A 25876-nucleotide genomic window follows, 5' to 3' on the forward strand; every position below is an offset into this window, starting at 1 on the left:
AAGCAGATAAAATTTGGTCATGGTACAGACAAGAGCCAGCTAAAATAATGCAATAAGTCTTCATATTATTGCTTTTCATAACACAGCACCTTCTGAATTCCCCCATGCTGTACCATTTCTGGGATCTGTACCAATAACTGTAGTGCAAGTATCCCAGAGCAAAAGAAGAAAGTTTACCTTAGATCAGGCTACTGTGCAAGTAGGAAAAAAGCATATGTGAAGATGAAAGGGTCTACTCAAAAAACAAATTCAGCACAAAGGAGGAGAGAAAAGTAGAAACTTCCACATAGAGCTCTAGCTATATTAAATATTGTAGTATTAGATATTGTAGTATTTAGATATGTTCATCCAGGCAGCTCTTAACACATGTTTTTGCATCGAAGTGAAATTTCATCTTAAGGGACTGTCTGTGCTTGCACTGCAGGCAATAGCACAATTCCTGTTACTAGAAACATTCCTAAATAAGGATAAACAACAGAAGAAACACACCTAGAAAGTTTCAAACCAAGTTACTGGGCTAATGAATGATGCAATGCAGGTATAGACAGTTTTGTCCACCTCTTCTAGGAAGGAAATATTGACTACTTAAGTCATTTGCTCAAGAAATGGCTTATAAACTCAAAGATAGTGTCTCTACATGAGCACTGTTTTCACCAGTGGAGGCTGTTTGCTAAGAGTCATCTTAAAAAAAAGGTGCCTACAACTAGTTTTTAGCTAAGTGCTTACATGCACAATGTTTGAGTGAAATGATTTACTAGCTATTAACTCCCTAATATGCTTTAAGAATATTTACAGGAAGTTTTACATTTCAATATGAATAACCTTTAGAAGAGTTGTGTAGGTTTACTAATAAACCCTGTAAAATACAACTACAACTTCAAGTAATCCAAGAGTCTTACAGCTATCTAATCAAAGTTGAAATGAAGCTGTCTGGCTTGCTAATTCATTTTGCAGCAAGAAACATATTATTCCTTGGTTTTATCCCCACCCCCCCCATCCCCCTTTTTTTGTATGTCAACCTGATTTGAATAGATTTCTTAGATTAGCTAGGATATTACTATACGAGTATTCACTAATCTCTAATTAGCATTTTAAATCCTTACATTTTGAATTAAACATGCATGAAGTCTAATCTCTGTAACTGCAATTAGAATCACTTATTTAATTAAATACACTTTGTGCTAATGAATGCATTGTTCTAAAATTGTTTATCACCAGATATTTCACAGAACAATAATGGAGACTATAGAAGTGTCCATAGCAATATATACTTGGAAGACTTCCTTAGTGACAATGGGTGTTTTGGTTTCCTGGCTTGTTTATTATTATTATTATTGAGGTTGTTTTTGAATTTCCTCTGATTTGATTTAAAACTAACATTAGCCCCAGACAGTTATAATGGCAACCTACCAGCTTATCCAAAATAGCTCAGTATGATTGAGATTGATAGATCTTTATCTGCAATAGAGGGCTTTCTGCCATGAAGTTATGGCTGTGACATTTCTATTTTTTAATAAAGATCTGAAGATTCTTATTTTCATTTCTCAACTAATATAAACTTTAAAAAACCAATGATGAGTTAACATAGATGTAAGCCTCACTGTGCTGACTGGTAGAGCTCTGTTCACTTTCTGCTTTCAAAAATAATTGAAAATTCAATTGAAGAGCAAGTTTCTCTGTAAAGGTCCTTTTACATAAAGCAAACCACCAAAGCCAAAAAAACACGGATCCATATTTAACAGCTAAGATAGCTCTTTACCTGGATTCAGTGCATCTGCACTAAGAACCACATGCAGTCCATCTGTCCTGAAGACAGATCTGATCAGTCTGTGATGCCTAGCCCTAGACTTAAGCCAAGGACTGAGACAAATTTAAGTAGCAATTGTTGCCCTTCTATTTGACAGGAAAGCTTGAGAAAAGCTTAAGATGCCTAGATGCTCTTGTAGGTGCCCTTACCTTTTGAACAGCACAGGAGGCCACATCTGCAGCTTGAACAACCATGACAGCCTCTACCATTTAGCCTATTTCCTTGTCACTGGAAAGAGTCCAACTGCTCAGCTGCACATTTCTAGAGCATAATGAAGGTGATGAGGGCAGGATGCTCAGCCAGCTGCAAGAACTGGCTGCTCTGCAGCCCTGCAGCACACCCTTGCTAGGTCCAAGTTTGCAAGGCATCAGAACTGAGGCTAGGCACAATTGCTGTGCCAGACCTTTTCTTGATCTGCCTGCAGCTTTCTTTCACTTGGCTCAGCTGTGACAACAATTGTCTCATTGACCAGGTGTATACTGCTGATTTGTTTCCCTTCTGTTTATATGGTACAGCCACATTCAAGCAGAAACAAAAGTCAGCATTTCTAGATCTACTTGCATTTTCTTCAATTTATACTCTAGAGAAAAAGAATATTCTTATTTTTGATCCAAATAAGGTTTTCCCCACCCCTCATAGAACCTAAGTAAGCGACTGATTATCTAGAATCCACTCTAATAGAGATTCTTGAAAAAAAGCATAATGAAGATAAATATATCATAATATAGTAGCTTCCATCAGCTTTCAAAGGCTGTGTTTTGTTTTGTTTTTTTTTTTTTTTTTTTTTTTTGTACATGTAAGAGACTTCACAGTTAGGCTAGTATTAAAACATAATATAGGAAATAAAGTTCTGATAACAAGAAATAGAAGTGTTTTTGCTTTTGTATTAACTAGAATAGAAGACCGTGATGAATTTTTTTTTTTTTTTTCTTTTCCCTTATTTCAAATCTAACCATCAACCTGAAGTGCAAAGCAAGGAGCATTCATAGTTTCTGGCCCTCAAAACAATACTTTGAAGCTTTATGGTAACTGCCCACATCTTCAGGGTGCATAATGTAGACTTCCCCAAAGCAATGCCCTTGACAATCCTAAGCAGTCCCACCTCCACAAATTTGATCTCCAATTCTATATCATCTCATCTTCAAGTCTGTATTACCATCTATGTCCTGCTTCACAATGAACAAGCAAAGCCACTCATATATCCTGGGTTTCCTACATGTCTGTTAACAAAAACAAGGCTCGCTATTATTTCTTGCACTGCCTCTCAGACCAAACATCTTGTGGTCTTTATTTCTGCAGCTTCAGGCTCGAGTTGTGATTTCATTCAAAATACCCCATGCACAGCTCGGGAAGTCTGCAGACATACAGATACAGTCCACAACAAGCACATCTTCCTAAAGCTGGATGTCTTCACCCATCTTTGCTGTGGAGCAGCTTAGAGCACTTAAGCTTATATAAAAAGGCCAAAGGCCGTGCTGTTAGCCAACTAGGTTAAACACTGACTTCAATAGAGGGAGGAAGTTGGAATGATTTTTTCCCCATTTTCTGTACAATGTCACAATATTACATAAGGGATTTTTGAAAGTGCTAAGACCAATTCTTGAGAGAACAGTGACTGAAGGAAAGCACTTTTTAAATTAAGATTTTAGGGTTCAAACTAGTTCTTATTTATACTTATATTGAAAGCAATATTTTTTCTATGTCATTTTTAGGTCTGGGCTCTTCTCCCCTCTGTCCCGTTCCCCAAGGGAAAGTTAGTTTTCAATAGTTCAATGTTTTACACTTCTATTTGTCATTTTTAAATAACTTCAGTGAAAGTGTTTCCATTAATATTTCAGCTAAGCTCCACAGCAAGACATCTCAGGCTTCATCACACTCTTTATAAGTACATGAAGAGGTCATTAAAAATGCTTGGACTGTAATGATTTGCTGATAACAGGTGTGAACATTACATTGGAATGTAATTTCATGCATTTCTCACAAGCTATATATGGAACAGAGGGAGGACACCTTTCCCCTTCACATCAATCAAAATCAGCCTTTCCACTATATTTTACTTACTCAATTGTCCTTCTAGTTCCATTCTAGTTGTAGATACACTGGTTGACACAGATTTCGTGAACTTAACTTCCATTAAACTCTCAGAAGCACAAGAGATGTTCCTTTTTTCTGCTACTACAGAACAGGGAATGTGGCTACCTTTGAGGCCTTTGACGTTCAAGTGTCAGTACACAAGAAAATATCACCAATCTTTACATTAGGCAACTCAATCCACGAAGATCTTACAAAATTAACATAGACTAAGCAGTTCCAAAGATCAAGGAAAGTGAGGGAAAAAAATAGCCATAGAAAGCATGGAGAACCCTAGAGGCTTGCCACATTTTCTTTGGGGAAGAGGCTTACAAGCGACAAATGGTAATATAAAACACACAGGAATACAATATCTTGTCAGATCTGATTGCACCTGAACTCATCAGAATTGATTCAAGTGTAAGGTATGTAGCAAAAGGAATGTCAAAATCAGACTAGACCAAAACAAGGAAATTAACATTTCAGTGGGCTGACATCAGTTTCCCCAAGGGTTTTCACAAGAAGCCATGAAGTTCATTCAAAGGCTTGTTAGGAATTTATAATCTATCCTCCCATCATCTAGAATGAGCCTCCAGAATTTAACAAAAGCTCCTTTATTCTCTTTGAGGTCTGAATATTTCAGAAGATCTCATGCAACTCCAAAAACTTTCTCTAGTACGTAATCCCATAAACCATCAGACTCTACTGAAATTTTAGCAAAAGAATATTTCTGCAAATAGCTGTCTACACAATAATCTAAGTTGTTTTTGTACAAATACCCGGTAATCTTAGGTAGTCTAGAACATCATCTGCTTCAATAGTTAGAGAGACTGCTTCTTTTCCTTAGACAGAAAACAGTGTTTTGAAAGATTTAGTGAAAACAATGCCAAGAAAAAAACTATGCAAACCCAAAGCACATAGCAAAAACATGAATGGACATAAAATGCAGTTATGACAGAGTTAATTTTACTCTAGCTTGCTCTTAGGAATCATATACCTCTTTCAGTTCAGTTAATTGGAATTAAGCATGCTACTATGAAAGCACTTCACTTTGAAGTGGGATTATTTAAATGTCATGGGCCATCAGCATCTATAAAACAGTCTCTGAAGAATAAAACCATGAATCTGTCAGAGACTAGGCTCTAGAATTAGGGTTCCCTATTTCTAAGGCTAAGAAATGGGCGTTTCCATTCTCAAATCGAGACAAACAACACTAAGTTTTATTGTCTTCAGAATGAAGTCATTATTTAAGAAGCAATCAAAAAACTATAAGATAAGACAAGAATTAGAAACAGCTTTCGTTAGATCTATTCACAACTCTGCCTCAAGTCAGATGATTAGATTTCCTCAGGACTTTCCCTTCCTGTTCCACCATATTTTTTCTGTCTGCATCTAAAATGAGTATTGCAGCTATGGGGAAGAACTTATGTTATGACTCAGTATAATAAGTGCCTACATAACTCATAGTTCAAGAGAAGTTGATTGGAAGAGCTTAATTAGCTTGTAAGCATTCTAAACATGTCAAGTGCAATACCAGTGCTAAACACTAATAACCACTCTGGTCACTCTACTTTGCAAAGGTGTAATTTAAATAAAATACCTACACTATCACAGTAATGAAGCTGATATTCAGGAATTGTCATTCTGGAAAACCAACATTGATCATTGTATTTAAATTCTGATCTTTTAAAAAAGCAAACACCCCATCTCCCCTCTCCAAGTCCCTCCCTACCCCCCAAGGACACAACTCCATTCCACAGCCACTGCACAAAACATGATCATAACTTCAGGATGCTGACTTCTGTTGAAGGCAGCAAATAAGGTGGTTTTAGGCCTTTCATTACACCTAGTTTCAGTCCCATGCTGAAGCGACATTAAAGCAAGTAAGCCCAGAACTAACCCTTGGCTTTTTAAAAAAATAAAAGAGGCCTCCAAGTGGGGAGCACAAACCTGAACATAAAGCACATCTAAATTTTGGTTATAGAACATGTAGCCCAGAGTTAGACTTGTAGAAGAGATGTCCCTGCATTCAAGGTGACAGATCAAAAGGAAGCATTTCAAATGTTAAAGCACCCCTTGAATCACCAGTCTTTGTGCCTGAAGTTTACTTCTGCCTTTCACAGAATGGTTAAGTGGAAAGGGACCTCTGGAGGTTCTCTGATACAAATCCCTTGCTCAAGCAATGACAGAGCAGAGTGGGCAGGACCATGTCCAGACAGCTTCTGAATATCTCCAAGGAGGGAGAGTCTACAACTTCACTGGGCAACATCTGCCACTGGTCAATCACAGTCACAATAAAGAAGTGATTCCTGATGTTCAGACAGCACCTCGTGTATTTTAGTTTGTGCTCACTGCTTCTTGTCCTTTTACAGGGGGCTGCTGAAGAAAGATTTCATGTCTATATACGTTGAAGAAGTTACCCCATGAGCCTTCTCTCCTCCAGGCTGAATAGTCCCAGCTCTCAGCCTTCCCTCCTGTAAGAGACGTTCCAGTCTCTTCAGCATCTCGATGATGTTTTATTGGATTCTCTCCAGTACATCTGTATCTCTTGTACTGGGGAGCCCAGACCTGGACCCAGTACTCCAGGTGTGGCTTCACTAGTGCTGAAGAGAGGGGAAGAATCACCTCCCTTGACCTGCTGGCAGTACTTGCCAAATGAAACAGAGGATACTGTTAAGCTTATTTCCTGCAAAAAGCTGCTTTCCAGCTGGGTAGGCCCCAGAACATATTGGTGCATGGGATTATTCCTCCTCAGGGGCAGGGCTTTGCACTTCTTGTTGAATTTCATGAGGCTCCTGTCAGCCCATTTCTCTGGCCTGTTAAGGTCCTTCTAGATGACAGCACAACCCTCTGCCATATCAGCTACTTCGCCCAGTTTTGGGTCACCTGTAAACTTGCTAAGGGTACAGTCTGCCCCACCATCCAGATCACCAATAAATCTGCAGAACAGAAATGGACCCAGCATTGGCCCCTGGGATATACCACTAGCTGCCATCCTCCAGCTTTCCTCCTTTTGATGTGGTTACTATCCATTTGCTTTCTTGGGGTAAAATAGACTTTTCTGATTAGAACACATTAACCTGTATAACGTCAATTATCTAAATTGACAGCAGGAAGCCTGCAACCTGTGTATGTACTTTAAGTCAGATAATTGATTTCCACTTGCTGTGGGTTAAACCCAGCAGGCAGCTAAGGACCACACAGCTGCTCTCACTGCCCCCAAACCTCCAGTGGGATAGGGGAGTGAATCAGAAGAGCATACGAGGAAACTCCTGAGTTAAGATAAAAACAGTTTAGTAAATAAAAGCAGTGGGGGAGAAAAAAATGATGGAAGAGCAATTGTTTACCACCAGCCAACCAATTCTAAAACAGAACCCCATCATATGAACAACAACAACAAAAACCAGAAAACTCTGCTCCTCACCTCTGTCAGTTTTCATTGTTGCACAAATATAGCATGGAATATCTACCTGATCAGCTCTCCTTCCTATTTGATCAATTGTCCTGGCTGCATTTCCTTCCAGCCTGTTGTCTAACTGTCTAACTGCCTGCCAGCGAGCAGGCTGGGGGTGCAGCAGGAGCTGGGAGGGGACAGACCCAGGACAGCTGACCCAAACTGGCCAAAGGGGTATTCCATACCATCTGACGTCATGCTAAACAATATATAGGGGTGGCTGGCCGGGGTGGGGGGCCGGCTGCTCGGGGATAGGCTGGGCATCGGTCAGCGGGTGGTGAGCAATTGCATTGTGCATCACTTGTTTTCTTACACATTATTATTATTAATACTATTATCATTATCACTATTATTATTATTATTATTATTATATTCCTGTCTTAATAAACTGACTTTATCTCAACTCACAGGCTTCACTTTCCCATTTCTCTCCCCCAACCCAGAGAGGGAGGGGGGAGGGTGAGCGAACAGCTGTGTGGTGTTTAGCTGTCAGCCGGGTTAAACCACAACAGCCCTTTTAGTTAGCTGGCCTAACTGTCTTACTTTGGGTACAGAGTAAGAAAAGCCTTGACACTGAAAACACTGTTCACACTGTTCAGCAACAGGTGAAAAAACAGTGCATTATTAACATCTGTTTTCATCACAAATCCAAAAAAAGCACAACACTAGCTACTAGGACAGAAATTAACTTCAGCCAGCCAGACACAGTACACTATTTACAATTCTATTTGCTTCAAGACTTTCAAAAAAAATGCTTTTGGTTTAAATGTCAATGAGGTTTTCAAAGAAACCCGAACACAAGCCACACAAAAAGCATACCACCAAAACCACACTGCAGGTCCTGCCCCCAATGCTTTTCATTAACTTTAATGAACTTAAAATAAAACCACATCTTTATAGTTTTAAAGCAGTGATTTGCATAGTTGTGAAAGTTATCCTTTCTGAAAGCAACTTCCTCCTTACCAATTTAAGTGCTCAGCATCATTAAGTCCTCAAAGAATCTATCTTTTCCCATCCCACTTCTTCCCAAGCAACTTCTGTTAGCTTCTGGGAATGAATCGCAGTAAAGAAACAGTGGTTATTTCAGATGCTCCCTACTACCTCCCAGTGTTCCAGTCTGTATGGACTATGGGGAAAAATGAACAGGGTCTCCTTCCAGAAGCTAGGCTTTCAGGAAAAGCAGAGATAACTCATTAATTGGCCATTATTCACCTAGCAATGATCTCAGTAGCTGTTAAAAGCGTATGCTAAGAACATTCATGAATGTGTTAGCGATACTGATGCTAAAGCTAACTTACATATCTGAGACCCTCCCAAAAACTCAAGTTTTACAAGGTATCTGGTCCCATCCCCTATTGTTCCCAACAGATCAGAATCTTTTTAGTCACATTTCTTTTAACACAGAAGCCCCTTTGGTGACACCACTCAACAAAAGGGGCATACTACAAGTATAATGTTAATTTCAGAACATTGGATAAACTTTCCTTTTTACTGTGACCACTATTAAATAACAGGATTGGCTAACACCATACGAACACTGGCTGAAGTATAGTCAGTCATGAATAAAGCAGTACCCAAAGCAAGCTGAGAAATTTTAACCATTCATGTATACATCTATCCCTCAGAATCTTCACTGTTTTGCAAAATCCGAGACAATGACAAAGCGTGAAAGGCTTAGAAAATTAATCTTTCCTAATCAAATGTTCAATATAAGCAGTTTTAATAAAACATATCTTTCTCCTCCTTTCTCCATAGCCTCAGGAAAAAATAAAATTATTGAATAAGTGAGGCTCAAGTATATTTTCAATAAAATAATGTCTGTTGTGCTGTCCTCAAAAGATAGTGTTAACAGATCCTGTATTTTCGTAACTGTAAGTAGAGAAGTCATCTCAACTGCTTCGTTATATCTAAGATTCAAATCTCGTCCCCTGTTCTCACACAGACCTCACAACAATATCTGAGTGCCCCAGACGGATTTACTCATTTTGTGTAATGCATTTATTCCCTTTACAACTTGGCTTACATGAAGATTATCGTTATTATCTTTAAATAAAGATAGTAAGTAAAGCACAAGAATGCTAAGAACCAGAGCAACAAAAGGATTTGTCTCACTGTGTTGACTATTATACTATGTTTTCTAGGAATTTGTTTTTTCTACCTACTTATAGAAAACCATTGCTATGGTAAAGCTTTCATCAGATCTTGCATTATCTGAGGGGCAACACATGCTTTCTTATCTTGTAGATATTAAAGTGACTTCAATACTCTATTAATTGGTGCATAAAACATCAAGCACTTTTAGACATGCTTAAAATATACTTGAGAACTTAGGAACTAACTCCTCAACCTCTCTGGACAACCAGGAAAGTTTTATGAGGCTGAATTTTCTAATTTTTTTTTTTTGTATATTCATGTTTAACATAAACAAAGCCAGGACCACAGTAGAAGCTACTTTCTTCTCTCCTCACCTTCAAGAGGTGAAACAAAAATATGCAAGGGTGAGTTACTGATTCCTAAGAGAATGAAGCTTCAAGTGGAATCAGTTTTAGAGAATAAATATGTACCCAACATCCACGAATACTGCAAGTAGTGCCAACGAGAAGGTACAACTCCAGGTAGAGCTACAGAAAGAACAGCATCATATTATTCCAGCATCATCTCCCACAGCTCAGGCCAAACACAGACCAACACTGCTACTTAAATCGTAAATTAAGTCATAGGTGAAAATTAACAGCTGCCAGCTTCCCCCCCAGAAGATCTTCAGTTTTGAATCTGCCTCTTGCAGCACTTTGCTACTACAGACTCAGCACTGCTAAGTAACTTCAAATTTCAAAGTGCCTTCCCATATATTCTGAGTCACCTTTCCCCAAGGCCACAACAAGGAGAAACAAAAAACCTACAGAAATAAATACAAAAAAACTTCAAGTACTGACAAGAATTCACACATGAACTCTTTAGAAAAAGTATTTCAATAAAAAGGAGCATGAATAAAAAAAATGAATCACAATAACCTGGTACTGGATATGTACTTCAAGTAGAATTCAAAGAGCACTGCAGGTAAAATACTAACTTAACAGTAAGACTTCAGCATTCAAGGTGCCTGTATGCATTCCAGGAAGTTGTATTTGCTTTGCAGTATCTTGGTGCAAAATGCTCCTAAAAATCAGAATTAGGATCAAAAAAGAAGCATGCATCAATCCCAATGGATAATACTCACAGAAGCCATAACCATTATTAGCAACAAAGCTGAAAATGCTGCAGCGTCTGGTGAGCTGTGAAATATCAGCTCCTGCTGTTTGTCATAATGTGAACAAATCTAGCATAAGATCAATAGACTAAGCACTGATTCACTAGAGAAATATTTCTATGTGAAACACAGCAATTTATATCCATGAAGGTAACCAATTACACAAGAAGCCTTTGATACAACAACAAACCCCTTTACCATGGGTAGAAGATGAAGGGTAGAACTTTGCTGTTAAGCTCTACTTTGATTTGGTAGAAGCATTGAAAGTTTACTCTTAAATACATTAACAATATAGTAGCACTTCAGCAGCCAAGGACTTTCCAGTCAGTAAAGTGTAGTCTTAAAGTGAAGAAAATGAGGAAAGCTTGAAAAAAACAAGGATACTGGTAGCCTTGAGCAGAAGCAAGGGAGATGAGGGATGAAAGCTAAAAAAAACAAGGAGGGATACAGCTGAAGGAAGATTCCAGACTGACCTTTTGCTCTTTAAGGGTCATTAACATATTAGAAAACAAGCCCATCAAAACGCTAATGTATGCAAATGTGGGATTTGGTGTTCCTCCTGCTGGTCCTCTGTAACATGCAGACTCAATAGAGAAATTAGACAAGATAAAATAACCAATCAGAAGTAGCCAGAGAGATAGTTTCACAAGTTAACTGTGTATAAACAAAGGTGATTCAAGTCACAGGTGTGCTTCCTTTGGAAAAGATCACCAAGCACGTGATTCTGCAGAATTATATATTTAATTATTTAATTAAAGACTTCTATGTGACTTCCAACTCTGCATGCTTATCAACAAGGCAAATCAGGCATAAACCTAAGGATGATTCAAAACAAAGTATTGAGTTTCCCTCATAAAAGCATTCACAGTACAGTCAAAGTACAGTGCCAGTCACAAGGGCTCCGATTTTCCTGATCATCTGAAAGATAGGGTGAGAGGCTGCAGACCACAGCAAGCATCCAGTATGAATGCAACATGGCTAATGGGAATATATGTGATGAAGAACCTTTGTCACTGAGAACTGTAAATTTCAACAGTACAGCTCAATGGTCTTTCTGGCCTTGATTGTTATATAGCAATGCTGCTGGTAACCCTGAGTACAGCCCCTTATAACATTTATAAAATTCACAAGTGCTAAAAGGCTTAAGCTTACACACTTTGTCTGTTCGCTATCATTTGAACAAAAAGGCCTGACTTAATTTCAGTTATAAAAGACTGCTATGAACTGCTTTAGCTACAATACTATGCAGTGTTGCTATGTGAATAGCTTGATGTTCAAAGTCTTGCTGATTCTCATTAATGCACCAAGACATCCACCTAGTCTTCATGATTTGCATCCAAATGTCCTACTTGTATTTTTGCTTAACACTACCTCATTTTTGGAATTGCTAGACCAAGGAGTAGTTGCTAATTTTAGGATGATTTATTTACAAACATTGATGTGTTCACTTAAAGTGACTGACAAACCACACAAATCATCAATGCTTGAATTTCTGGAAGAGCTTCAACAAGCCTTTGAATACATTCTTGCTGCTTGGGACTTGATAACTAATAATACAACAAATGGTGTTTGGAGGGAGTGCTTTCACAACTTTGAAGGGCTTTAAAAAAACAAAGCTCAAGTAGTAGTCTTTGGACAAACTGTTGCATTTGATGAATTGGAATAGATACTCTAGAACCTAGATTCACAGAGTTGCAAGAATATAAGACAAACTTGCTGGAGAACAAAGGGAAAACATGAGCTTGCAGAAAGCAAGAGTATGTTACAAGAACATGTGCAGTTTCTTCCGACTAACAAGGTTCAATTTGTTATGGAAATACAGTACAACATGAAGCAAAGTTAGATTTATAATTTTAAAAATGTAAACACAGATAGGACTGTAAGAGAACAACAACAACCATCTCAAAATGGAGAACTACCACATAGTTTAAAGTCCTATCATCCTCCAATATTGACCATTTCTTTTCCATTCCAAGTGGAAATATGCTGTTACACCTGTTTTATATCTACCTCATCTACTCCACATTCATTCCTGCATCAGCTGTGACTGGTGATAGCCCAGGGAACTACTCATTCGCCTCTACCAAGCCCATCAGCTCTCCGATATAAATGACTACCTTCACAAAGTCACAAACATATATACATAACTTCTTCTAAAGGCATGTTATTACTTTATTACACTTATTATCATGTAGTCTGGTTCAAACTAGTCTTTTTATTTAAATAAGGTTTTGTCAAGTACGTGTGGATATGACAAGAAGTTTAGTCAATGGGATTAACCAATCTCTTTATTTTCCATTTAAACAGTCTATAAATGCAGATTTCTGTAAAAACAAGCTCCCTTTGGGGTGCATCAATCAGCATCAGAGACAGACTACTGAATACTGTATTGAGCATAAAGCTGCAAGAGCATACTCTGCTGTGGCAGGACATGAAGACATGAACACAGTAGATCTGTGGTTGCTTGGACATACAAAGGTAACTCACAATCAACAGGCTCCAAGAATAAATAAAATACAGAGCTATACAGGTAAGCATTATGTGTTTAACCTTTATGAGAGCAGCTGGGCAGTATATACTTGAACAAGGCTTTTTCCAGATCTGTACAAGCAAGCTATTTGTTTAAAGTCACGGAGCCGTTTAGTAGATAGCAATTCTTAGATTTTTGTTTAAAAACAATTTTTTTTAAAGTAATACTAAAACAGATACAGGCAGTTCACAACTGTTTTAAATAAAGTTTAGACATCACAGTACAGGAACGTGGAAAAAAAGCTCAGACTAAGTACAGCATGCACTGGACAGAGCTTCTCTATCAAGATCTGCAAGTAGACAATTAATAAGCCATAGTATTTGCATAAGCATTTTACTGTCACAAACATCAACAAGTTTAGCTCTCCATGTTGCAACACAACAAAAACCACAAACTCATGAAAGTTGCTTGTGTTCTGTTTTAGGAGTACAACACCAGCTTAAAACATTTACAGCCACTAACTTTAGATTTCTTCCTTAACTTCAACAATAGTTTATGCTGAGAAAGACAGATTTTTCTAAGCCTGGAAAAAAAAACAATATATCACATCCTAGCAGAACACCAACAAAACCAATGCAATATTAGGAGACACACTTGCAAAACAAAAGCCACTCTATTGCATGTTTCAAGTATTTCTAGCTTCAGTATAGAATTTTCAGTTAACTCCTGAAACCTCTCCCCTTTCTTCAGGGTCTCAGTCACCACTTGCTCACCCCACATATACCAGATCCACTGTCAGATTCCCCACACTGTGCTGCAAATGAGAAATCAAACCCCAGGGGAAGGCTGCACTACTCCCTCCCTATGTATCCTTAACAGGAAACAAAACAAAACACTTCCCCCCCCCCCCCCCCCCCCAATCTTAGATACAGTTCACTCACCTTATGAAAGTCAGGCCTTCTTCCTATTCTGTGCTCCAAACAAAAGGCAGAATTCCAACTACAATAAAAGCCCCTTCTAACTTAACTTTTTAAATACAGCAAATGGAAACTCAAACCCTCCCCCCTTTACTTTACAGAATAAGGGGGGGTAGCAGCCTACTTGTTTACTTTTAACTGGCTCAGGGCAGCTGGCAGTCATTTGCTAGTTGAATAATAGTTTTTCTTTAAAAAAATAGTGTTTTTCTTGCAGTTTTTCTTTTTTTTTTTTTTTAGTTTTAGTTTTTCTTTAAAAGCAGGCCAATTCTCCATATATATATATATATATATATATTTAATGACTTGGATACAGGACTTGAAAGTATAGTAAGTTTGTGGACAACACTAAGTAGAGAGGAGCTGTTGACTCCCTCAAGGGTATAAAGGACTTGTGGAGAGATCTTGACAAATTGGAGGGTTGGGCAGTCACCAACCATATGAAGCTTAACAAGAGCAAGTGTTGGATTCTGCACCTGGGAAGGTGAAATGCTGTATGTATGTAAAGAGTGGAGTCCGAGAGGATGGAAAGCAGCCCTGCAGAAAGGGATCTGGAGGTTCTGGTCCACAGGAAGTCGAATACGAGCCCTCAGTGCGTCGTAACAGCCCAAAGGGCCAGCTGTTCCCTAGGGTGCATCAGGCACAAGACTGCAAGCTGGTGGAGGGAAGGGATTGTCCTGTGCTGCTCTGCCTGGTGCAGCCTCACCTTGAATACTGGGTGCAGTCTGGAGCACCACAGCATAAGGAAAGCATAAAAGTATTTGAGAGCCTCCAAAGGAGATCACCAAAGATGGTGAAGGGTCTGGAGGGGAAGTTATATGAGGAGTAGCTGAGTTCACGTGGTTTGTTCAGCCTAGAGAAGAGAACAGAGGGGAGGCCTCATGGTGGCCTGCACCTTCCTCACAAGGGAGAGTGCAGGCACTGATCTCTGGTGACAGCTACAGGACCCAAGCAAACAGCACAGAGCTGCAACAGGAGAGGGTCAGGCTGGGTGTTAGGGAAAGGCTCTGCACCCAGAGGGTGGTTGGGCACTGGGACAGGCTCCACAGGGAAGTGGTCACAGCCCCAAGCTTGATGGAGTTCAGGAAGCATTTGGATAATGCTCTCAGACAAATTATGTTATTTTTGGGTAGTCCTGTGTAGAGCTAGCAGCTCAACTTAATGATCCTTTTGGGTCCCTTCTAGCTCAGGATGTCCTGTGTGAGTGAACCTGTGAGTAAGTCTAATTTCTACATTGTGATGTGCTCTGTCTAAATCCTAAGAGGGATAGCTTATTGAGTGTATTTTGACTTAACTGTAGAGAAAATAGACTTGGCAGCCCTCTTACTGAGAAGGCTTTTTTTTTTTTTTTTTTTTTCCAAGTCTTTTAAGCTTCTGCTTTTTCCATAAGGTAGTAACATTATCTGATTACAGCTACTGAGTACTTGTTTGAATACTGCATCTGTCTTAAGGTCAGGTAATAACACTGTAGTGCATAGCAGAAGGCATATAAGGCGTACATGATGCCTGACAATTATTTCCATGTCCAATGCTTTCTATAAGGAAATAGTTTCAAACAATTTCAAACCAATCAAACCAAAGCACTTGTCCTAACTGTATACTCAGCAACAGGAACCAAAGCTGCCTTTATTCTGAACTGGGAAGTATTGTGATAAGAGATCTAAGAGTTCTTTAAATGTGCAAGATAACCCTATTAAACCCTGATAGCAACAAATAAATGTCTATAAATTCCTTTTGTCTAATGACTCCTTCGTAAGGACTGTGAATCAAAACCAGGGCAGTTTTTTGCCCATGTCTTTTAGAGGACAGCACATCGAAAAGCAATAAACTGCAGAGGAAATTGGAACTAGAATGGATGAACTTAACCAATACAGACTGGTTTGCAAACAGATTTATTGGATAGTTTGGATGATACACAGTGCATTCTATTTCTTCAGCCAAAGCCAAACTTTCAATTTTTAATTCTAATTGACGCATATTTATGCACATATACACACATAAAACAAACAACAAAACAAACAGCTGAGTGTTGCTTAAAGTGTTAGCTTAAAAAGCCAGAACACAACTGTGTGAAGAACACAATGCTGTCTTTCCTGAAATACTGTCGGGGAAGTGTTCATAGGATGAAGAGAGATTTAAGTTCTCATTTTATCTTTCTATTGCTAAAATTTCTTAAGTTCTGGATAATCAATGATCTTATGGTACCTAAAGTGGACCAATTCTTACCTTCTGCCATTTGAAAATTAAGTTCATCCAAGATATAGACTCTAAAATGTTTAAAATCTGTGCTAAATTTTGCATACCTTGCAAGCTCATCACTACAGTAAGTTGTATATGACATTGTGGCTTCAAAGTATAATTGTGTGAACATAGTTTTATAGTACAATGGCAACTTGAGGAAAAAACTATGTTTGCTGTTTAATTTTTGACTTGATGCTGAGCATATAGTACTTCTCCCTTTCCTGAAGAAATCAGGGTCAAAATTCTGCTAAAGTAGAAATCAGCTAAAATTGCCAGACTGCCTGCAAATGAGAATCTGATTGTGTGATCCTGCCAGTACTGCCCGGAGACAGAGCAGATCTTCCACGAACAGACCTATAATAGCTTCCTAGAGCCCCTCCAGACCATAAGACACTGGGCAGGTGCCGCAGCTAAACATAACTACTATTTACAAAATGTTCAGGCAGGAAATAAGAGCCTCAGTTTGGACTTGTACGCTAGGGAGCAGGAATGTACGCTATGCATCAGTAAGGGTTGAGAATGATGGATAGCTCAGCCTTTCTGATGTCAGGAGTTATCTGCACAGCCAGTGGTATTCACTGCTGCTCAGGGTGGAATTCACTACATTAACTCAGGAAATACCTATACAAGGCAAAAGGGCACAGGAAAGGGCTTACAATTGTAAGCTGACCGTTCCTTCGAGAAAGAATATAAAGTGCACTAAGCTTGAATTTACAATGCTGTTTTTTTGTTTGTTTGTTTTTTAATTTGTTCTTTGTTTTAACTACTTCATGTAGTTAAGCTTAAGACTGTAACAGAGCTGACAACTGAGTTGGAGTTCCTTAATTTGCAATCCTGCTGCTAAATATAAGGCTATTTGTCCTCTGCAGAGGCTTTTTTTTTTTTTTTTAAATAAACTAGCTAATAACCAGCTGTAGTAATTAATCTTGGAAAACTGATTAAAGACCAAAAACAAGTTAAGAAGTTAATCACCCTTGACATACATTATGATCAGCCAGCCACTGCTTTACTATTTGAACCATCAAAGTTCTGCTAGCACAAAGGGCAGAAAATAAAATAAAATAAAATAAAATAAAATAAAATAAAATAAAATAAAGGTAGGTATGCAGTTGAAGCAAAAGCTTTTACTTAGAAATAAGAGCCATAATAAAACAGGTAATTTGTCGTGTGTATGATTCCCTTACTTCACATATAAGCCAAAGGAACTACTGTGCAGCATACCTTGGAGCAAGATGGCACGTTTTAATTATTAAATGCAACTTCAGTGGGTATGATATTAGATGTAGCTTTTTGTGTAAAGTTTCAGGTACACATGAGACCATATCCCACAAAATGGAAAGCTTAGTTGCTTTGTGGATGTGCTCTAGGGAGTAGCACACCATAGTCTGTTGTAGTTCTCACTATTCAATAGGAGGGTGGGATGTGGAATATCTTTATTTTTAGATCTTCACATTCTGGAACAGATGAGTCTTTTCTTTAGGGAAATGTATTCCATTCAGTCTAAAAATCAATGCACATACACGTTCCAGAACACTAAGACTTGATTTTAAATATTTTGGGCTTAATTCATTTTTAATTATTAATAATTACTACTATGCAAAATGCTGGCCAGCATTAGTGTTACAGTGAGAAAAGATAAATTTCTCTGAGGAGTTAATAGCAGCCATCACTCTTGAGAGAGTCACGGTTTCTAGGAGCATTTCAGAAACAAAAAAGGGGGCAACAAAATAAAAATACAGGGATCTACATTTGTGGTAATAGGGAGTTGAGTCAGTAGAGAGGTCAGAATATCAGCTGATGAAGTCTTAGAAAACTGCAGAAGACAGTATGACGAAGCAAGATACACCAGCTTAGAGTACGTCATAAATAATACACTACTGCAAAACAGTGCATTGACCTACCTAATGAACTAGCTCTTCATATCACCCCATGTTTTCCTCCAAACTGACTTTGTTGGATTATTATCTCCAAATCCAATTCTGTTATGCTCCCAAATCCTTGAAGCACCTTGTATCCCATATATTACTGCAAAGATTTCTCCAGGACAGTGGTGTCAGCTCTTGCTCTTCACTGACATGATCCAAATGCTATCACAATCACTTCTGAGCTATTTGAGTTTTCAAACTAGGAAAGAACCTGGCGTTCTTTCCAACTGTGTCCTAGAATACCAGTTGCAGGAGCTGAGCTTGCCATCTGGTTTAGAGAAATTATCCATGCTATTCTTTTTGTAATGGCACCAGTCAATACTGCTGAACAGAGAGGAGAAATAGCAGCGTATCACTCAAGCAACATTCATTCCTCATTAGGCCACTTCCACAGATGGTAAAGCAGAACACTGCCTTCCCTGTCCCCCTTCATCTCCCATGAAATGTTATTTATGTCTTTCTGATGATGCTTGTCAACATCTCTATTACCCAGCATGGTCTTTTAGCACAATGAACTTAAATTCACATAATGACTTTTCCATATTCTTTCAAAAGACAGGATTACTTGGAGATTTCTAAATTGTGCATTTTAGTTTTTCAATGTTAGAAGAACAAACCTTGAATTAATAGAACATGCTCATGCCTAGTTCTTGGGAAGAGACAGAAATTGTTTTTTCCAGTTAGACCTATCTTTCAGGAAAGGAAATTAACACACACCCAAAAGCTGTAAGTTATGTAGCATGGCACGGTTATGAAGGAAGTTTTCCAGCTCCAGTGTTGTCCAAAAGCTAGCAGTTCTTTCCCCCTGCTTTCCCTTCCACTCCCTCTACCAGGATATTTTAATCTGAGAAGCAATTTCCCTTTCAGTTTAGTAGGGCATTTATGCAAGTACTGAAGTCTCTGAAAGCTCTGCTTAGTTCTTCACAAGCCACTGATATCCATTACAAGCTTAAGGCCTTTATTGACACAAGATCAACAAATAAGACTAGAAGACCAGCAAGGAAAAAGAACACTTCAGAGAAAGCTATCTATAACAACCGGGAAGGTAGCAGAGCAATTTCCCCCAGCATTTCTTCCAGAGATAGTTTTTCAATGTAAAAGAAAAATGAGAAAAAAGATAGCAATGTTTTCCTTGCAAGAAGACATTTGTATCAGTATGAGATCTAGTGTTTTTCTTAGCAAAATATAAAATAAGCATAAAGTAAGCAAGATCTGGAAACTACAGGAACAGCTTAAGTCGGGCATTGAATGATCCCTGCATTGGTCACCGTTGTTTCTATTTGTTTTCACCAAAGAATAATTGATCTCCCAAAGGATGAGAAAGCCATACCCCAAAGTAAAGCAACAACAGGCAGTAACCAGCCTTACTGCTTCTGCTGCTTGTCAGTCAAAGCCTGAGGTCTGTGAGATGCTGAGTACAGAGTGAAAGGGATAGCAACTGAAAGACTGTTAGTCACAGAAATGCAAACCTGGATAGCATTCCAATCTCAGGTATGACATAGATATGTACCAGGAGAGACTACACAAGTTCCAGTCCTAACTAAGAGCACTTAACTATTATTATGCTTGGCTCTGCATCATAGTATGTAGATCTAACCCTTCTGTCCTCCCTCAGACAAATCAGGACTGCATATGCTAATCATCATTGAATTACAGACTGCCTAAAATGCAAAAATATAAGAGGTACAAAGCTCTGCTATCTTCTGTCTAAACTTTGGAGCAACTTAAATAACCTAAGTACACCCTTAAAGAGAGAAAGGCACTTAGTACATTAGTTAAAGAAATCGATTTTTTTTCCTGCTGGAGCTACAGCAGCCAATATTACAACAGAGAGGTTTATAAATGCACAGTAGCTTGTACAACTTTCCCTGAATCATTCATAAACCTGATTATGCAAGAATCCTCTTGACCAAGTCTGATAAGGTTGAAATCTTCACTGTAAATTCTTTTTTTCAGACACAGCTGGGCTTCACGTTTGTTTACTTTTGAAGATTTTGTTTTTAAACAAGAAAATTTTCATCTGCCTCTGAACATACAGGAAATTTCAGGCTGGAAAACATGCTCTAGTTTTATGTAATATTTCATTTTCACTACTATTCCAGTAATGAATTGCAGCTCTCTCCTGTTTTTATTTAATAACAATATATATATTAAAGAGTGTAATTTAACTGCTTCAAAAGTTTACTTCTTTCTTTCCCATCAGCTCACATATTCTTTGTTTCAGCTTTGGCAAGTGCTGCAAGATGTCAGCAACCAGCCTCTGGAGCACATACGTAATAATGATATTTTGCAGCTTCTTCCGCTAGGGAAAGTCAGAAACTTCTAATATACTCTCTGGGTCAGGTTTTCACTAATGGCCTTAAGTGGGTCAGAAAGAGACTCTTGTGCTTCGCCTACTGCTTGTGTTTTTATATATGCATGCCATCTCTTTGCAAAGACAAAGTCTTACATGTTTTAGTGCATGTTCTAGTGCATGTTTTAGTGCATATTAATTTTCCTTAAGATGTGCCTATTAGAGGGTGAAGGCATTCCAGTAAGCACTTCAGACACATGCTCCCAGCTCCAAGCACAACAGTATTTCAGCTTCTCATAACCAGAACAACTACAGTTTGCATGTAACAGCACCCAACTCTCCATCTCTAAAGCCCTGTGCATCTTAGAAGTGAGTGAATCTATACAATGGATGCAAACTTTTACTCAATTTCGACATTTAGAACCTCCAGAATTTCAGTTATATCCCTTGCACAAGGAATGGGCTGCACAGAACCATGCAAAACATTCTCTTCTTTTCATGGTGATGAAGTATTGTCAGCTCATAAATGAAGAGTCACTCCATCTCAGACCTGATATATCAGAGTAATGTGTTCAGCCACGTCCAGGAAAGCAGGACTCACCACGTGTAATGGTTTCTTGGGAAGACAAATGCTATCACTCTGAACATCTCCCCCAGCAATCAACCCCCCCCCCCCCCCTTCTTTCCCCCACCTGTTATTGCTGAACATGACACTACACGGTGTGGGACACCCCTTGGGCCAGTCTGGGCCAGCTGTCCTGGCTGAGTCCCCTCCCAGGACCTGGTGCACCCCCAGTTCCCTCACTGGCAGGGCAGCAAGAGGACCTGAAAAGTCCTTGGCTCTGTGCAAACATTGCTCTACAACAACTAAAACATCAGTGTGTTATCACCACTATTTTCACCAAAAATCCAAAACACAGCCATCATACGAGCCTCTGCAAAGAAAACTAACTCTGTCCTAGTCAAAACCACGACGCATACCTTCCTTATACCACCCATTGTTGTTGTTGTTTTGTTTAGTTTTAATCCTCACCCTGCTGTCTCTGGACTGTATATCCTCATTCCACTACGGCTGGTTCTGCAACTTGGTGCCTGACGCAAAATACTTCCCCACTCATGGCTTGGACTGGCGTATACTTCGTTGGGTTAAAAACTGGCTGGATAGCCGGGCCCAAAGAGTTGTGGTGAATGGAGTTAAATCCAGTTGGAGGCCGGTCACTAGTAGAGTCCCCCAGTGCTCAGTACTAGGGCCAGTTGTCTTTAATAGCTTTATCGATGATCTGGATGAGGGGATTGAGTGCACCCTCAGTAAGTTTGTAGACGACACCAAGTTAGGTGCGTGTGTCGATCTCTCGAGGGTAGGAAGGCTCTGCAGGAGGATCTGCATAGGCTGGACCAAAGGGCTGAGGCCAACTCTATGAAGTTCAACAAGGCCAAGTGCCGCGTCCCGCACCTGGGACACAACAACCCCAGGCAGAGCTACAGGCTGGGAGATGAGTGGTTAGAAAGCTGCCTGGCTGAGAAGGACCTGGGAGTATTGGTTGATAGTCGGCTGAATATGAGCCAGCAGTGTGCTCAGGTGGCCAAGAAGACCAACAGCATCCTGGCTTGTATAAGAAGCAGTGTGGCCAGCAGGGCTAGGGAAGTGATTGTCCCCCTGTACTCGGCTCTGGTGAGGCCGCACCTTGAGTACTGTGTTCAGTTTTGGGCCCCTCACTACAGGAAGGACATGGAGGTGCTCGAGTGAGTCCAGAGAAGGGCAACGAAGCTGGTGAGGGGTCTGGAGAACAAGTCTTACGAGGAGCGGCTGAGGGAGCTGGGGTTGTTCAGCCTGGAGAAGAGGAGGCTCAGGGGCGACCTTATCGCACTCTATAGATACCTGAAAGGAAGCTGTAGCGAGGTGGGGATTGGTCTATTCTCCCATGTGCCTGGTGACAGGATGAGGGGGAATGGGCTAAGGTTGCGCCAGGGGAGGTTTAAGTTGGATATTAGGAGCAACTTCTTTACTGAAAGGGTTGTTAAGCATTTTCCAATGCCGCACTTCCTGCCCAGAGAAGTGGTTGAGTCACCATCCCTGGAGGTCTTTAAAAGACATTTACATATAGAGCTTAGTGATATATGGTTTAGTGGAGGACTTGTTAGTGTTAGGTCAGAGGTTGGACTAGATGATCTTGGAGGTCTCTTCCAACCTAGATGATTCTGTGATTCTGTGAAAATAGCTGTCTTCCTGAAATCCATAGCTTCATTAGCCAGCCTACATTTAATATAATCTTACAGGGGTCAGAGCTGAGGATTAGGTGATTTCAGTGAAGGTCATGCATGACACTAAGCCTTGTCCAGGCAGCTATTTACTTGTTATTGCAGTCACTGCTGCAAGGAAGCACTGCTTGTTCACATTCCATTTGTCCCTCCAAACTCCCAGATCCTTTTCTTTGCACAGCTGCAGCCTATTTATGAGGTCCTCAGATGATACAGAGATTTTCTGTCTGAGGTACAGGACTTTGGATTTGTGTTTGCTGAAGTTCATGAGGTCCCTGTGGCAGGCCGGTTCCTCCAGCTTGTTGAGGTCCTGGCAAACAAATCTTTGAACCCATCTATGACTGCTACTTGAGAGCAAAGTCTGAGATAATGGGAATCCACAGAAGTGCAGGATTAGTTAAATATGATTGTTATTCATGCTGAACACTGTTGTGGGTACGTCTCAGACACAGACAATCCCCACTCTAGAGGCAGAAGCTGGACAAAAGTCCTTTTCTGAAAAGTTTCTACCCTTTGCAGGGAGATATCACACTAGTGTGGAGAGAGGCTGATGGGCATGCGAAAAGAAAAGGAAAGAAAGAAAGAATGTTCTGCATAACAATAGTTGTGAAAGTGTAACACAACCAAACCGCTGCAATTTTTGTAGATTTTTTGTGCACCCGATTCCTTCTTCCTCTTTATGGAGGGGCTGGCAGGGATGGAGTTAACTTTACCCACAGCAGTCTGTGCAGTGCTGTGCTCCGCACTCAACTTATCCTTATCCTGCACATAGATTATCCTTATATCTACCCACCAGCCTTTTTTCTTTCACATCATACTTTCTTCCCCTCCCTCTGCCTTTGAGGAGGGGGAGTGAGAGAGCGGTTGTGGTGGAGTTCAGCTGTCCACCAGGGTGAAACCACCACACTCTGTGGATAAGTATGGTAAAAACTTGGAGGAGCCTCAGTGCTGTAGAAAGAGAAGGGATACATTACCTGAGACAAATAGTCTTTCAAATGAACTTTAAAGGAAGAGAAATGGAGGAAAATGCAGGGAATTTACAGAAAGATTTCTATAGATTTTCCAGAAGAAACCATATATCGTTGCAGTATAAAACATTTTTTTTATTCTAGTGAAGTATTATGGGCTAGAGCTGGCTGGAGAATGACAATTTAATCATGTGAGAAATTTTGAGGTGGCATACTATGTCATTCTTCCACATCGAAACTGTGTCAGGTACATTTTTGTTTTGAAGTGAGCCAATTTTCTGGACCTTTTAATCATTCTCTTATTTCTGAAAGTGACCATAAGACCCAGCTAGACTTCAAAAACTTTCCTGCTGGGAAGTTTGTCAAAATCAGTGTTCCCACAAATTCTACTTTCCTTCAACAGAACAGCAAATTTAAGCCCAAAAGACATATTACTTTTAAGAGAGTCTAATGATACTACAAATTGTGTAGGCAGAAAGGAAACAAATCAAGGACGATAATTATTCTCAGGAATGTTTAAAAATTATTCTGACTTGCTTCAGAGGATCCAGTCATGCATTGTGCCATGGATATAGGGGTTCAGACACACATGCACACACACAACTGCCCAAAAGATGGTGAGACATCAGTCTGCAATGCCCTATTCTAGGGAAAGCAAAGTCCTAACTTCGCGGTGGCACAGCTGCATAACTATGGCTGAAGCTTCTGAGGCAACTGTTTTGTGAGAAAGTACATTTGAGTATTGCCATGCAATATAATGGTAGACACAAATAAGATTTGAGTAAGGAATAGGTGTCTACACAAGGACTGATGACGAGAAAAAAAAAAAAAAAAAAGGAAAAACAAGGGTACAAGACAACTCCAAAAAAAAAAAGGAAAAACAAGGGTACAAGACAACTCCATGCCTCTGAAGCCCCATTTTGGGGAGCATCGGATACTTTCCTATCTGACTAACTACTGGCTGCCTGAAATGACTCACTGAATGCCTTATCATGGTAACAAGCATGTCAGTACTCAGACTAGCAGCTTGTTAATGCTAGCTATTGTCAATGTGTGACACCCCAAAAAATGACAACTTTATACTTTGAAGTTGTATATGGCTGCCTGAAGACTCAGTACATGGCAAAAAGGGCCCCCCGAAAGTGCCCCTGTGATTGACAGATGGTTCATCAGTTACCACTGCTGATGACTCTGCTGGGTACTGGGAATAAATTTGTTGTTTAAGAACTGCAGTAGAGTTCCTAGAGGCAAGTGGAGGCATAAATAAAGTTTAGTGACCTTGGGAGTAAATCTCTTCTGAGGTAATTCTGGACTCATTAGTAAGATGTATGTGTGTTGTGGGGAGACACTTCGAATCCTCTTTGACAGGGAGGGAAAAATGACCCTCAGAGGTCTTGCAGTCTGTTTAGACAAGTCAGTCAAAACTTTTGAAGTTGGCAAAGAGTGCCTTACAATGCAGAGACACCTGTAGCTCTTTTACAAGTTACGAACAGTACAAAAACATATATGATTTCAGTTAATACATGTGCAAATAGGGATGATAAGTTACAATACCTATCCACATGGACATCCTGGTATGCAGTGTGGTAGCACATTATACTGTCAATCCACGTGAACACTTGCATAGTCCCTACACAGAACTCAGCCATCAGCAAAGCTGTTAATGATCTCCAATACCTGTGGGGAAATGACAGCAGAGTACTATGAAAATACAGTGAAAATTGGCTGGGAAACACTGAAAGACTAGATTACGGGCAGGAAAACAAAAACAGAGTGAGCATTCACAGAACCGTGGGGCAGAGAGCTAGTAAGTTACGTAAACACGATGCGATGTCAGGTTAGGGAAGACAAATAACGACTGTGGTAAGTAGGCCACTCTTAAGCATAATAATGAGCTGTACTTTTAAACTGCCATAACCTTAGGGCCTCACCTAATTTTCATGCGCATTTAGGTTTGTCTCAGGAGACTAAGTTTTAATTGCTGCTAAGTTGCCCCAGGCTTGATTGTGGATTCTATTGAAAAAAAAAAAAAGGGGGGGGGGAAAGGCAGGGGTTGGGCAATGTCACTATGTATTGTTATTTACATTTAGCAACTGCCAAGAGAAGACCTTGCTAGTACTGCAAAATGGAATACACATTATTTAAACACTTATATGTAATAAACATAA

The 25876-nt window shown here is 39.6% G+C and overlaps 1 protein-coding gene across 14 annotated transcripts in view; it reads right to left on the bottom strand.

Annotated features, from left to right (window-relative positions):
- The window catches only part of LOC310895032 (uncharacterized protein), a 287235-nt gene that overhangs the window by 37709 nt on the left and 223650 nt on the right, over nucleotides 1-25876 (bottom strand). For 6 of the 14 annotated variants that reach the window (XR_014580369.1, XR_014580372.1, XR_014580376.1 and 3 more), the window contains exon 1: nucleotides 13990-15352. The exons of 2 other annotated variants lie outside the window; for them this stretch is intronic. The gene's annotated coding sequence lies outside the window, so the exon portion shown is untranslated. 6 more of the 14 variants (XR_014580371.1, XR_014580373.1, XR_014580374.1 and 3 more) reach the window with 6 other exon arrangements.

The sequence above is a fragment of the Anser anser genome (genome assembly GCF_964211835.1).
Source record: "Anser anser genome assembly, chromosome: 2".
NCBI lineage: Eukaryota > Metazoa > Chordata > Aves > Anseriformes > Anatidae > Anser > Anser anser.